At 42.0% G+C, this 14,027-nt stretch overlaps 1 protein-coding gene across 4 annotated transcripts in view; it reads left to right on the top strand.

The window, feature by feature from the left end:
* Window positions 1-12,193: 12,193 nt before the first annotated feature.
* Window positions 12,194-14,027, top strand: part of Fam168b (family with sequence similarity 168 member B) — a 31,699-nt gene continuing 29,865 nt past the window's right edge. For all 4 annotated transcript variants that reach the window (XM_057751211.1, XM_057751210.1, XM_057751209.1 and 1 more), the window contains exon 1: window positions 12,194-12,395. The gene's annotated coding sequence lies outside the window, so the exon portion shown is untranslated. The remainder of the gene's footprint in view (window positions 12,396-14,027) is intronic.

Below are 14,027 nucleotides of genomic sequence, written 5' to 3'. Positions count from 1 at the left end.
GGCCTCTAAACACAGAGCTTCGTGGATAAGTGCATGGCAGCCAGACTGGGGCAAACCAAGGGCAAGCTGAACCTGGAACATCCGGGAGCCAGAAAGGAGGACTTGCGTGCTCAACAAAACGGGGAAATGGAGCTGTCAAAACTGAAATAGCAACCAAGGAGCAAAGCTGGAAGTCTCCGCAATAAGTTACATAGGATTGTGATAGCTTAGAATATAAAATATAACGATTAAAGAAATAAATGAAGAAGGATCCGGGTGTGTTAGTACAGAACTATAATCCCAGAACTGGGAAGGCTGAGTCAAGAGGATCACAAGTTTGGGGCCAGCCTGGGGTACATAGCCACTGTCTCAAAAACAAAAACAAACAAAAAGCAAGCTCATAAAGAGGGAATGGTGGCACACGCCTTTAATCCCAGCACTCGGGAGGCAGAGGCAGGTGGATCTCCGTGAATTCGAGACCAGACTGGTCTACAAGAGCTAGTTCCAGGACAGACTCCAAAGCTACAGAGAAACCCTGTCTCGAAAAAACAAACAAATTGAGAAAAAAAGAGAGAGAGAGAGCATGGTGATACACAACTGGTGTATATAACATGGTGATGGCAACACTTGGGAAATGCGGTGGGATGAAGAGGCCCACAGTCATCCTTGGCTACATGGTGAGCTCAAGGCCAGTCTGGAAATTCATGAGATTCTGTTTTCAAACAACAAAACAAAACTATCATACTTTTTGAATGATAGTTCCTTGTGTATCTCATTATGTTGTTTCTAGGCTCTTTGTGTCTCGAACAATGAATCAGACAAGGCACAGAATAGAAGTAGTCAAAGAGTGCATTCATTTAAAAAGAAAATGTGTAGAATACACTCCCCAGAATGGGAACAGGTCTGAGCAAGACCCAAGATCCTAAGGCCTAAGACCCAAAGTCCCCATGTCCTTTTGGAGTGTTCTTTTTATGAACTCAGGTAGAGGGAGGTGCAGATTCCCCAGATGAAAATTGGGAAGACCCCCTACCATGACTGAAAGATGGACTTAGTTTTAAATACCTTTGGATCATCTTTAAGGTGGTGGGTCGGGTTGTATGTTCTACAGCGTTAAGCATATGCCCCCTCATGCTTATACAGGGGACAGTAAGCAGGACTTTTATTTAATAGTCCCGTTCAAGGAAAACTTTGTGTCACAGCTCTTACAACCAAAACTGCTTGACAATGGGATTGTTTATCTGCCCTTCTGCCATGAAATGCCTGACCCTAAATTACCTAAAGGGAGGAGATGCTGGGTGCTGCCCCCATGGGAAAGAGACCAAGGGAAGGTGCCTGCCGGTCATCAGCCAGGCCCTATGTCCACCTACGTCAACAGAATCTATAGATACTGTGCTGGCTAGTTTTCAGTACCTTGACACAAACGAGGGTCATTTGGGAAGAGGGAACATCATCAGATCGATCCATGGGTAAGTCTATGAGGCGTTTTCCTGATTGATGTTGGGGAGTCTATGCTGCTATGGAGATGCAATCCTTAGGAAGGTGGCCCTGGCTTGTACAAGGAAGCAGGCCAATAAGCAGTGCTTCTCCATGGTCTCTGCTTCACTTCCTGCCCTGCTTGAGCCCCTGCCTCGGCTTCCTTCAATGACAGACTGTGAAAAAGATATGTGGGCCAAATAAACCGTTCCCTCCCCAAGCTGCTTTGAATCAGGATTTTTTTTTCACAGCAATTAAAAATGCAGATGTTTTTCTTCTTCCTACGTTTCTGCATTTACTGAATTTCCCCTTCACTTTAGGTTAAATATGTGTGTGTGTGTGTGTGTGTGTGTGTGCATGTGGGGAAGGGGGAGTATGCAGATGTAGTGCAGCTGAAGACAGAGAAGTGGTTAAGAGCAGCCACTACTCTTAACTGCCAGCCATCTCTCCAGCCCTACAAATTTTCTTTAATGAAGACAGACAGTCAGACAGATAGATAATTTAAATGATGAAAAGATAACTTATAATAGAAAAAGGTAGTGTTTGAATACAGGTTGGTATAAATATGTGGTCCAGGAACTAGTGAAAATGCTGAAGTGTCTGTTAGAATGTTTTCTGCCTTAGTGAAATGGGCTTTGGGTCTCAGTTCCCTATCAAGAAGAGGAGGAAGAGGAAAGCCCACTGTGGGTGAGGGAGCATGTGCACCTGCTCTCAGAAGGCCCACTGTGGGTAAGTGAGAATGCGCACCTGCTCTCAGAAGGCCCACTGTGGGTGAGGGAGCATGCACACCTGCTCTCAGAAGGTCCACGGTCAATGAGTGAGCTCCCACTCTAGCCCACAAGTGTCTGTACTGAAAGTTTAGCTTCCGGTCTAAACTCAACAGGAGGCCATGAGGGGCCACACTGGAATGTGCACACACCCTGCTGCCTCTGTGGCCTTCAGTCAAATTACTTTGTGACTAATCCCACTTCCTTGTTTACCTCAGTTACTAGTATGATAAAAGAAAGTGGAGTGGGGCTTGGTGGTGAATACCTGTGGGTTCAGTACCTGGAAGGCAGAGGTAAGATGGTCTAGATTCTGAGGCCAACTGAACATACTAAATTTAACTAGAACTTTACTTTCTCAAAAACTTTGCAACCTGGGGCCTGTGAGATGGCTCAATGGATAAAATGTTTGGCAAATAAACCAGAAGTCCTGAGTTGTGTTTCGTGAGTCATGTCAAGGTCAAAAAAGAAAAAGAATTCCACAAAGTTGTTCTCTGGCCTTCACGTGAACATCATGGTGTGTGTCCTCTCACATCATAAATGTACACACACACACACACAATAATAATAATACACCTTTGTCTCCAGCTAGTTGGTTGATTTAAAAACATATTTTCCCATTAACTCTTTATTTAATGCAACAAATTAATTGGCTAGAGAAACATTAAAACTCTAAAAAAGTGAGCAATGAACTCATAAGTAAGTCAGTCACAGAAGAGAAAGAGCACATGCAGCCAACATTCTACAAAGTAAACATAGTTATAATCTGAAAAGTACAGCTAAAATGAATAAAATATAGATTTTCAGTTATAAAAACTACAAAAATAGTGAAAATTCAATGTGTAAGAAGTTGGATAAACTGACAAATAGCAATCCTGCTTGTACATTTATAAGTTGGTACAATTCTTCTGGATAAAAGTTTGATAGTATCAAAAACTAAACGACTTCATCTTGAACAGGCATACCCTCACCTGTATTCCTACTTTAAAAGGTTCAGGAAAATCAGGAATTCAAGACCAGCCTCAGCTAAATAATGAGTTTGAGGCTAGCCCAGGCTACATGAGACCCAAACAAACATACCCACAAATCCATCTCTTTAATTCACCTATTTGGGCTGGAGAAGATGGCCCAGAGATTCAGAATGGGTACTGCTCTTCCAGAGAGCTCAGTTCAGTTACCAGTGTCCAGTTAACAACTTCTCATTACTCCAACCACAAGAGATATGACATCCTCTTCTTGATTTTGAGGGTACCTGCACTAATGTAAGCATGAACCCCCCATACACATGTACAAATAATTAAAATTAGAAAAACCAGTGATTTGTTTTTGAGATAACTATCCAGGGTACATAAAAACTCTAATCAAAAATTGTTTACAGAGAAGCCATGTAGCCCTGCCGGAGACAGATGCCAAAACTTTACCTGGTAAGCCACAGCCTCATGGCAATACACAGATTAATGAGGATGAGTTAAATTAATATGTAACAGTTAGCCAATAAGAAGCTAGAGCTAATAGGCCAAGCAGTGTTTTAAATAATATAGGTTCTGTGTAATTATTTCAGGTCTGAGCTGCCAGGAACAAACAAGCAACCTCTTAGTACAAATTGGCGCTCCAACATGTGCTTACTAAATCCACATAAAACCTGAGAGAGCTTTAAAAAGAATTCTAGAAACACACAAAAACACAGGATTTAACACAGCTTCTTGCTGTTTGCTGGCAGCGTGCCACAGCTCCTTTAAGAGAGGTCTTCCTGATTCAGCAGTAGCAGGAGAAAAGCTGCGCAGTTTCAAACCGGCAGCTTCCTGGGCCACACTGCCAGCACAAACTCTGGCTCTTTCAGGAGACCAAGCATTTAAATGGGGTCTGTGAGCAGAGTGCTACAACTTGCTTAATGGAGAAAGACCCACTGTGTGCCTAAAAATGGGGCCATGTGCATGGCTCTCAGAGGCAACAAACATGCCTTTGGCATGTTGGACTGGGCTGAGCAAGCAGGCAGGGCTGCATATTCCCTAGCCATACCTACTTAGCATAAAAAAACAGTTCTGGTCAGAAAAGGATTACAGATATGCAATAAAGACACAGTGTGTTTTAAAAATGTATATAGGCTGGGGAGAGAGAGAAAAAAAGAGTATAAAGAGTTATAAAAGCAAGTAAATGGTTTATAAAAAATAAAATAGAGTCTTTAAAGAGACAGAGTATAGACAGTCATAGATTAAAGAAATAAAGAAAATAAGCCACATAAAGATGGAATATACACAGAGAGTCTAGATTATGAATATCATTGTGTTTTCTTTAAATTTTTTGACTATTAAAGAGCTACATAATGAAAGACATTTCATTGTATGGACTGCTAAGTTAAGCCAACATAAAGATATCTTGATTCCAAAATTTGAGTCTAAGGATATGTTGCTTTGAAAAAGAGGTTCTTCTTTTGTTTCCACAGAGGATGAGAACCTGTGGAATCTTTCCAGATTAATGTGGTTTGATGGACCAAGATCCCCTGAAAAGTCAGCATGAAAACCCCCCAAAAAAGCAGGAAGCAGTTTGGAGAGAACTACACCCAAATTCCCTAAATGATTGCTTATAAATGTTTGTTTACATTTAAAGGGCATATGCTATAGAGATTTGCATTGGTATGGATCTTGCTTTATTGATAGAAATTTAAGGTCAATTTTGTTATATATATATATATATATATATATATATATATATATATATCTGCTCTTGGTTAAGGCATTGCATTTATCCAGCTTATTTAAAAATGTAATACATAATTAAGAAATATAGGTTAATAGCCATCTATAATAGTCAAACTTGTAGTCATGTTTGTTAAGTTTTCTAGATATATATAGAGATATATTTCAATTAGAAAGGTATTTTTTAAATCTTTCAGAGACCTTCAGAATAAGGCATTTAAGATGTTTTAAGAAGTTAGGACTTTTCATGACATGAGACACATTTGCTCCTGGTAGCACTATTACAAATTACTTCAAGAGGAAGATGGGCATCAAAGAGGCTCCTTATGAAGTTTGATAGCCATTTGGGCAAGAAACTGATCCTGCCTGGGCTGCTTGATGTTATGCTGTGTGAACTGGACATGCAGGACCCACAGAGAAATGACTGCTGAACTTGCCTAAAGGTGAGACTATCCTTCAGGATTCCTACTTCATGAAAGAGACTGACAAACATTCTGTAGGACACAGAAGAAAGTAACTGACAAATTGCCAATATAGGCAGAACTGTCTATGAGATTTCCTGCTTCATTGAAAAGTCTGCTGGATATTTGGGACTGTGGGCTGAAGATGGATGCTCTAACGATACAGAAAAACTTTGGGTGACTGTATAGGCAGCAAGATGTCTCTGTCAATTCTAGAGTTTTGGGAGTTGCTTACAATGTACTTCTTGTTTACTTAGGTAATATATCCTTCTGGAGTCTTTGATGGTGTTGAAGAATAAATAGTTACAGTTTTCTTTAGTTATGATAAAAGATAAAGTATATGTAAGTATTGTAACTGTAATTCTTGCTTGATAACTGTTTTGTATATGTAACTTTACTATGTTAAAATTAAAACTTTCCCTTTTATTTAAACAGAAAAGGGGAGGTGATATGGGATTCCCCTCTGTATGCTGTGAATAACACTGGTTAATAAAGAAACTGTCTTAGGCCTGTGCAGGCCAGAATAGGGTAGGCAGGGAGAACTAAACTGAATGCTGGGAGAAAGAAGGCAGAGTCAGGCAAAAGCCATGTAGCCCTGCCAGGGACAGACACCGGAACTTTACCCAGTAAGCCACAGCCTCGTGGCTATATGCAAATTAATGGAGATAGGTTAAATTAATATGTAAGAGCTAGCCAATAAGAAGCTAGAGTTAATAGGCCAAGCAATATTTTAAATAATATTTAAAAATTGTTTACAAAGATGGATATCATGAATGTAATGGGGAAACCAGAACAGCTATAGATACAATTAAAACATTACCCAGTTAGCAAAATTCATAAAGTCCATAGCAAGCATCATATCTTACTGGGCATAGTGTGGCTACCCTAGAAGTACAGACACCTTGAAGCATAGTATTGCACTTTACAGTGTTTTGGGGGATGGGTGAGTGCATGGATACTACCGCAGGCATGTGAGGGCAGAGGACAACGTTCAGGGATGAATTCTCTTCTTCCACTATAGGTTCCAAGGACTGAATGAAAAGTCATCAGGCTTTGACAGTGAATGCTTTCACCAGCTGTGCCATCTTGTCAGTCCTAGACTATAATTTTTAATAATGGCTGTACTTGGGAAACGACAGAAATTTGTCTTCAAGCTCTTACAACCACAAGCTCAATTACCTGCCTCCTAGTGATGGGTACGTTGTGGTTCCAAACTATAATCAGCGAATGGCTGTGAGCATTTCTGTATAAATCTTTGCATGAATGTATGGTTCCACTTCTCTGAAGCACAATTTGTAGGATGGTTGTTTAGATATATGTTTAGTTTTATAAGAGACAACCAAACTTTTTTTCTGAAAGGATTATGAACAGTCTTTGTACTTCTAGAAATATATGAGGTTTCTATTTTGCATCTAATTTTAGATACATTGATATGAGTCAAAACTGAAAGAAGAACTTCATGAATATTATCTTTCTCCTGATCATGCCCACACATGCTCAGGTCCCACTCTATCGCAGCCTCACCACAGGCAATTTATGCTGTTTGTTTTTTTTAATGCTTTTGAAATTTCATGACAGTTTATTTTTTATTATTTATTTCTTAATTTTTTTTTTGGAACAGGGTTTCTCTGTAGCTTTTGGTGCCTGTCCTGGAAATAGCTCTTGAGGACCAGGCTGGCCTCAAACTCACAAAGATCCACCTGCTTCTGCCTCCTGAGTGCTGGGATTAAAGGCGTGCGCCACCACCACCTGGCTTAAATTTCACAATATTAAAATTATATTATACATATATATAAAATACACACACATATACATCCCATTTTGATTCTGATGTATTTGGAGATACTTCTACCTTGATATGTGGAAAGGCTTCTTGTTTCTTTCTCTTTCTCTTTCTTTTTTGTTTTACTTAGAACTTCTACTACATAGATGAGCCAGAGTGCACTTAACCACCCCTAGTAATGGGCACTAGGGTTGTTTGTGCTTAGCAGGCTGAGACTGACAGGCTAGTGGAAGAATTCACCAAGACAGAGGGCAAAAATAGGGAATATATAAGATATATAGTAGGACTGTTACACTCTGTCTCAAAAAACCAAAAGGAAAAATAAAACAAAAACATAAAAAGATACATGGTAGCTACAGCCATAGCAGGACAAAATAAATTGTCTTGCTAGAGAGTTCTATAGGGCTACTTTTATGAGGCATGGTTCTGCGCAGGTGATCAGGCAGTGTTTTTATGTCACGGTGCTCACCTGTGTGGGGTTCTATTGGAGTGTGGTGGTGTAGATGTCCCTGAGGCTCAGGTATTTGAACAGTTGATTCCTTGGTGACGCTGTCTGAGGAGGTTGTGGACCATTTATGAGGTTAAGGTTTGCTGCAGGAACTAAGAGACTGGGGGCTGGCTTTGAGTGTTTATAGCCTAGCTCTGCTTCCAGTTCACCGTCTCTGTTTTGGGTTTGCAGGTGGAGATGTGACCTGTGAGCTTCCTGCTCCAGCCATCCACCACCCATCACGGGTCACATTATAAACTCTAACCTTCTGGATTGTAAGCCAAAATACAATACATGGTTGTTTATGGTCATGATATTTTATCACAGGAACAAAAAATAATGAATGCATTTAGTTTCCGTTCCTGTTACTGTCAGAAAAATACCCAGACAAAGCCAGGTGTGGTGGTGCTTGCCTTCAAGTGCTTGGGAAGCAATGGCAGATCTCTGTTAATCTGAGACCAGCCTGGTGTACATAGGGAGTTCCAGGTTAGACAGGGCTACAGCGTAAAACCCTCCTCAAAACAACAACAAAGCAAAAAAATTCTAACAAAAGCAATTTAAGAAAGAAAGGGTATGTGTGTGTGTGTGTGAGAGAGAGACAGAGAGACAGAGAGACAGAGAGAGAGAGACAGAGAGAGAGAGAGAGAGAGAGAGAGAGAGAGAGAGAGAGAGAGAGAGTTCACATGGCCCACAGTTCCAGGTTATATAGCCCACCATGGTAAGGGAGTCAGGGTGTAACTTGAAGGAGCTGGCCACATTGTACCCGCAGTTAAGAATCAAAGATGGAAGAATCTGGGTTGACATTCAGCTCACCTCCTGCATTTTATACAGGCCAGGGTTCCTGACACTAGGAATGGTCCCATCCACACTTAAGATGGGTCTTCCCACATCCATTAACACAGTCCACATAATCAATTTCCTATAGAGCCATACCATCTCCCTGGGGACTCTAGATCCCATCAGGGTGACAATTCACAGTAACCATCCATCAGAGGCTTGTATCTAGAAGACTAGAGGAGCAGCTCGTCAGTTGGTTGAGGAATAATGTTTGCTTTTTTTTTTTTCAAGACAGCCAGGAATACATTTTACAGCGTGAGACATTTTTTCTCTCGGAATTGGCTTTGGAAAGACATCATGAGTTACTGGGGGGGGGGGGGGGGGTCATATGAGTGACGGTCTGAGCTTGTTGGCTAAAGTGTAGATTCTTCTATAGTAGCATCATGATGTCCCAAGACAGCTTAGAACTTGTTAAGGAGAACTCTTTCAAACCATACTTGGAATGAAGAGCAGCCTTCTCAGATCATATCTTGTCCTGGGGCAGAAACAGCCCCATCCTTAGACTATAAAAGTTCAGCACAGCTATTTGTCCCAGACACCAGGATAGCATCCAGAGCTTCCTGCACTTTCCTGTTGTAAAGGATGCTCTCCAGAGTGGGCATGGGCTTGGTGTCTATAAGTGTGTGATGGCTGTTCTTGGTTATTACCGTCACTGCATCTGGAATTAAAATGGGGGGCACACCTGTGATGGGTTTTTGCTTAATTTAAAATAGGAAGATCAGCCTTTAATCTGGAGGTGGGAAACACACCTATAATCTGGGCCACACCTTCTGCTGGAAGCCTATATAAGGACATGGAAGAAGGGAAGCTTTTGCTCTTTGCTGTTTTGCTCTCACCTTGCTAACAAGTCCATTCCCTCAGTAGCATTAGAACCTACTTCTAGGATTCCAGCGTCTACTGAAGACCAGCTGAGACATCCAGCCTCTCAGACTGAACAGCTATTAGATTCTTGGACTTTTCATTCACAGCCAGCCATTGTTGGATTAGGTGGACTACAGCCTGTAAGTCATTCTAATAAATACAAAAATTTAATTATATATACATATATATATATCCACACACACACACATATATATATATATATGAATAAAATCATTCTATAAGTTCTGTTACTTGGAAAACCCTATATAGATAAGCTTTCAGAAATGATTTGCTTGGCTAAAAGCTTTGTGTGCACTGATCTTGATAAAAACAAAAACAAAAAAAACAAAAAACAAACAAACAAAAAAAAAAAAACAGGTGGTTTCTTCTCCAATACAGCAATTTGGTGCCCATTTTCTGCAGCTTTGCACCAATAAAAGATATTTCCTTTTCTTTTTTAATCAATGCTTCCCAGCCACTGGTGAGAAATACTGCCATAACATTTGCTTGTTCAAAGTTCTGTTTTGTTGTTGTAGTTTTTGTTGAAACAGGATCTTGTTGGTCTAGAACTCAAAACTCACCGTGTAGACCAGACTGCTTTAACCTTGAGACAGTCCTCATTGTCTCTGCCTCCAAAGTCCTGTGTCTCAAAGTTTTAACTTGAGTTTTTCTTTGTAAAGATAAGGTTGACTTTTTTCATATCCCCAAGACCCTATTTGTATGTCTTTTGCTGTGAACTCTACTAATTTCTTTACTGACTAGTGAAATTGGTTCTTGTTGGCTTCTGGAAGGTCTCGGAATACTGAAGAGAGTAACCCTTTGTGTTATATGTTTCATTGTTAATCATAGGCCCTTTGGTTTTGCTTAGGGTAATTTCTCCATGCAACATTAAACAAATGATTTATTTGTTAATTTGTGTGTGTTTGCATGTGCATGCACTTGCTCCATGGGGCCTGTGCAGAGGATAGAAAACAACTTGTGTAGTCTGTCCTCTTTCACCCTTGGGCTCTGGGGATCCCCAGGCTTGAGTGGTAAGCGCTTTTATCTGTTAATCTGCTCACTGCCCTGCCAGTCAGTGTTTTTCCATAGGTATTATTTCTGGCTTTTGAGAAAGATATTCTTTACTCCAAATTTAAAATTTCCCTATGTTTTCTTTTTTTTTTTTATTTCCACAATTAAAACTTGTATGCCTTTTTTTTAATTTGGAATTTATCCTGGTACATGAGTTATAGATACAATTTATACCGTGTCTATAGTTACATTTTGATCCTAGTACTATTTATTTAACAATCCTTCTTTACCCCAGCTAGTCATGCCTGAGAAAAGCCGGGCATGGTGGCACATGTCCTTCATCCAGGACTTAGGAGGCAAAGCAGGCAAATCTCTGAGTCTGTGTAGTCTAAGTAGTTCCAGCTGTCAGGCTAGTAGCCAAGGCATTGATGGAGATTTAGGCAAATGGTGAAGATCCAAAGTATAACACCCAGTGATTTGAAATACTTCATCAAATCTCAACTTCTCCAAATTGTTTGAGTATACTTCTGTTTTTTTTTTTTTTTAACTACATTTCATTGGTTTGTTTATCTATGCACTGGTGAGCTTTATTGACTGCAGCCTTTAAATATGTCTTTATATCTGGTAGGAAGTTAACAAGCTCCCCACCTCCCTGTTTTTGTTTGTTTTGTGTTGTTTAATTTCTTTCTTTTTTGAGACAGGGTTTTTGTTTCTCTGTGTAATAATCCTGTGTGTCCTGGTACTTGCTTCGTAGACTAGGCTGGCCTGGAACTCACAGAAATACACTTGCCTCTGCTGGGGAATGCTGGGATTAAAGGCATTCATTCACCCACAGGCCCGGCTCTTTATTCTCATATATTTCCAGGCATGTGTTCTTTCTGTTGGCTTTTCTGCTCTGTAAACTTAGTGTGGTTTGGGGCTTGCCCTAAGTGCTTGGTGTTTCCTAGCTCTTGTGACAGACACAAGCTTAATAAGGTAACAATCTTGGGGTGGCAGTGGAATGGAAATAGGAGTTCAAAAAGAAAAGGGGGTGGAGGGTGGAGACACCTCAGTGGTTAAGAACGCTTGCTGTTTGCTCTTGCAGAGAACCTGGGTTTGATTTCCAGCACCCACCCGCACGGTGGTTCACAACTATCTGTAACTCCCTCTTCTGACCTCTGAGGGCTATTAAGCAGGCACACAGCTGTGCACATACATACAGGCATACACACACACACACACACACACACACACACAAATAACATGAATAAAGAATGGGGGTGGGGAGTCCCAGAGATGGCTCAGCGGAGTTCCCAGCACTCACGCTGGGCGGCTCAAAACTCCACCTGGAGAAGATCGCAAGCCTTTTATTTCTGTGCCAACCCTCCGCCATCACTCATGCGAGCAAACCCACACACGGCTACACAATTATACGCATAATTGAAAACAGAAATACAATCTTAGTATTGTGTATGGTGATTGTTGTTTTAACGTCAGTACTCTAGGGGCAGGCAGGTCTGTAAGTTCAAGGCCATCACGGTTCAAAACAAAACAATAACAAGAGAAAAGCTTAAAAGAAAGAATAAAAAGAATAAAAAAATAATAAAAAAAGAAAGAAAATAAAAGGATTAACTAGGTTAAAAAAAAACAGAAAAAAGGAATTATTAAGTAAACGTAATGCGAACCGACATATATTTTCTCCCGAAGTTACTACGAGCCATAACTATTTTCTATGTTTCCAAATGAGCCTGAGCTGAGGCCTGGGGCCTGGGCGCGCGTGCCAGCATCCGGGCACCTCGCGCACGCCTACCGGAACGCGCGCGCGCGCAGCTACGTCACGTGCCCGGCGCGCCCCCGGCCAGCGCGCGGCGGGCGGAAGTGAGGTCGTGGGCTGCGGTGTCTGCGCAGCGTCGGCGGTAGCGCGGGCCGCGGCCAGGCGAGCGGGAGGCAGCGCGGGCCTAGCGGTCGGCCGCGTCTGTGCGTCTTCTGGGCACTGCCCGTCGCCGAGCCACACGCCGTGCCGGCTCGGGCCGGCGCGCGCCGGTGCCGGAGGCGCAGGCCATCGTAAGTACGGAAAGCTTGGGGGCGGCGGCTCCGGGCGGGCGCGGGCCGGAAGTGCGGTGCTTTGTGCAGCGCCTGGTCGGGCCGCGCGGGGAGCCGGGGCGCCGCTTTGTCCGCCGCGGGCCGGGGGGGCGGGGCGGCCTGTGCAGGGCAGGGGTGGGAAGGTTGCGGGCGGCTCAGGGAGCTGGGCGCCGCAGGCCCAGAGTCCCCTCTCGCGGGAAAACACAGGCTTTGGAGGGTACCTTAGCTAGCAAAGGACGTTCCGGGGCACGGTCCAGGTTAATCTTAAAAAAAAAAAAAAAAAAGGAAAAGACATCGTGTTTTACAGCATCTCTTGTTTTGTGTGAGCTGGTGTTTAATCAGTCATATACATATCTTGGGAGTATTTTGCATGCACGAAGATTTGCTAATGAAAAGATTCACACGTGCGCACACACACATTACATTTTATTTTTTAAAGAAAAGGGTGGTTGTCGTTCTTAGTCCTTAAACTCTCCACTTCGCATTGTGTAAGATGAGATTGCTTTCTGAAGTATATCACGATTTTAAATTAAAGGAGGCACTGTTCGGTGCAAGCTATTAGACTATTAGACAGCCTTTAAAACTTTAGAGGTGATGGGTGGTTTTTGCTTTGTCAGCCAAGATTTGAGAAACCTAGGCTACTTTTCCTAATGCCGTAGCTACCATGGTGGGATTTGGTCAAGATTTTGCTTTAAGTCTTTGTGTTAAGCAGGCTTATTTTGGTAGTATCTGTAGTTTACTCGTGCAGCATTTTGGAATATTTTGACATGCAAGAAAACCTTTAAGGATATTAAAATTAGTTGTGACCAGAAACAAATGAAAAGTTAGGGTCTGGTAGACGGGTGCCGCAGGCTTGAGTTGCTGGCCTCTGCGCTCATCCAGGTGGTGATGGAGAAGCAATTGCCGGGATTGCCCTTCACTCTCCTTCCTTTAAGAATGCAAGTGTAAGGCCAGTACATGGAACCCAAGAGGGAGGAGGAAGCGGCCACGGATTGGTTTGGGCTAGCTCTACACCTGCTTTTTAGCCCATTTTAACGTTAGAGAGAATGATAACATACCCGGTTGTATTAAAGTGATTTCAAACCCTGGGGAAGAAGTAGCATAACACTGCAGAGATAGGTGATTGGAGTTGAGAAAAAGAAAACAGGTGCTTTTTAAAAATAATTTTTGTAGGTCCTGTGTTTTAAGGAAGTTGTCTTCCCTAACTTGTAGTGAGTTAATTTTTCTAGACCGGTTGCGAACAATTTCAGAGCATGTCAGTGTAACAATAATACCTGCTTCTGCCTGTGTTTTGAGAGCTGACTGTTCTCTGCTGCCCTGGAAGGTCGCAGGCAGTAGTAAAAGCTGAGTTTGGGGGTGGGGTGCAGAGTTTTCTTGTGAGATGTATACTCTCCTTGCTATCAGACATCACTGGAACTTTCCACTATTGATTTTGTTTCTCTAAAGAGTCTATCTTATTTATTGGTGCCTCTGGGTAGAGAGATTAAAGCACTCTGAAATAAGTGCTGCTACTGTGAAACACTAGACTATCAGGCCTTGAACATTTTGCAATTACTGCTTCAGTAACGTATTATGGTATGTTCTCAGACTGAGACTAGGGGCTGGCAAGATAGC

Source organism: Chionomys nivalis, chromosome 19 (assembly GCF_950005125.1).
Source record: "Chionomys nivalis chromosome 19, mChiNiv1.1, whole genome shotgun sequence".
NCBI classification, from domain to species: domain Eukaryota; kingdom Metazoa; phylum Chordata; class Mammalia; order Rodentia; family Cricetidae; genus Chionomys; species Chionomys nivalis.
Note: the sequence above shows the minus strand (reverse complement) of the source record. Positions and strands in the feature narration are given on the sequence as shown.